This window comes from Symphalangus syndactylus, chromosome 2 (assembly GCF_028878055.3).
Source record: "Symphalangus syndactylus isolate Jambi chromosome 2, NHGRI_mSymSyn1-v2.1_pri, whole genome shotgun sequence".
Lineage (NCBI taxonomy): Eukaryota > Metazoa > Chordata > Mammalia > Primates > Hylobatidae > Symphalangus > Symphalangus syndactylus.
The window spans coordinates 64,881,195-64,883,125 of record NC_072424.2 but is presented as its reverse complement, the minus strand read 5'-3'; positions in this window follow the sequence as shown (position 1 = coordinate 64,883,125).

The window sequence follows — 1,931 nt, the reverse complement described above, 5'->3', positions numbered from 1 at the left end:
TTTGGGGTACATGTGCACAATGTGCAGGTTTGTTACATATGTATCCATGTGCCATGTTGTTTTGCTGCACCCATTAACTCGTCATTTAGCATTAGGTATATCTCCTAATGCTGTCCCTCCCCCCTCCCCCCACCCCACAACAGTCCCCGGAGTGTGATGTTCCCCTTCCTGTGTCCATGAGTTCTCATTTTTCAATTCCCACCTATGAGTGAGAACATGCGGTGTTTGGTTTTTTGTCCTTGCGATAGTTTACTGAGAATGATGTTTTCCAATTTCATCCATGTCCCTACAAAGGACATGAAGTCATCATTTTTTATGGTTGCATAGTATTCCATGGTGTATATGTGCCACATTTTCTTAATCCAGTCTACCGTTGTGGGACATTTCGGTTGGTTCCAACTCTTTGCTATTGTGAATAGTGCCGCAATAAACATACTTGTGCATGTGTCTTTATAGCAGCATGATTTATAGTCCTTTGGGTATATACCCAGTAATGGGATGGCTGGGTCAAATGGTATTTCTAGTTCTAGATCCCTGAGGAATCGCCACACTGACTTCCACAATGGTTGAACTAGTTTACAGTCCCACCAACAGTGTAAAAGTGTTCCTGTTTCTCCACATCCTCTCCAGCACCTGTTGTTTCCTGACTTTTTAATGATGGCCATTCTAACAGGTGTGAGATGGTATCTCACTGTGGTTTTGATTTGCATTTCTCTGATGGCCAGTGATGATGAGCAGTTTTTCATGTGTTTTTTGGCTGCATAAATGTCTTCTTTTGAGAAGTGTCTATTCATGTCCTTCACCCACTTTTTGATGGGGTTCTTTGTTTTTTTCTTGTAAATTTGTTTGAGTTCATTGTAGATTCTGGATATTAGCCCTTTGTCAGATGAGTAGGTTGCAAAAATTTTCTCCCATTTTTTAGGTTGCCTGTTCACTCTGATGGTAGCTGTTGTTAGCTTGAGAAACAGGATGTTTGCATTGTTGATTAGACCACATTGTTTTGACTGAAATAGTAGAGAATATTCTTGGCTGCTTTACATGTGTCAAGTCAGTTTGCTTCTTGTCCAGTTGTAGGGGGATTTTGTAGGGGGATTTTGTTGCTGCCACTGTGTTAGATATCACATCTCAGGTGATTCTTTCTGACTGTCAGTCACCTTATCTGTTGTTGTTGATTAAAAACCTCATCTCAATCAAGAAATTTTCTGCTGCCTGTTTTGGTGTTTGTGACCAGGAGATAGTTGTTTTGGGTCTTCAAGCTGTTTCTCATAGATTCTTATAGCAGGATGTTTCAGCTGTTTGTACAAAGGGGAGGCTCACAGAACTGAACAAATAACTTTACCATTTTTGATTTAGTTGTGCTACAGGGACAGTTGAAGATGAAAACAAACCATATTGCTCCTTACTTATATTCCTGTATTGTTTAATAAAACAACGCTATGCAGTCACGGTTCTCAAGCTTTGACTGATGAAATGCAAATTTCTGGGCTCAGCTGAGAGAGATTTTGGTCCAGCAGGACCAGGATAGGATGGGACCCACAAATCTGTATTTTTAAACCACACCCTAGTAGTTCTGATTTTAGACAAAACATGAGATATACTTCAAGAAACACAGCCATACAGCATTAAAGAGTCAAGTGAAGATTAGAAAATTTGTGTGTTAGGAGTCTCATGACAAGTGAAAGAGAATGGTGAGGGAAAATCCCAAAGCTTCTAATTTACAGTAAACAGAAGGTTAGCAAGTTACTGATACGATTTATGTCTAATTTCTCTTTGATAATGCACTTTGGTTGATACACTTGGCAAAGAGACAGTCGATAATTATATCTAACAATAATCTAAACAAATTTAAAATATTTAATTATCATCGATTGAATATTTTTATTAATATAGATCACAACAGTAGAGAACTCAAAAATAGACCTCAAAATATT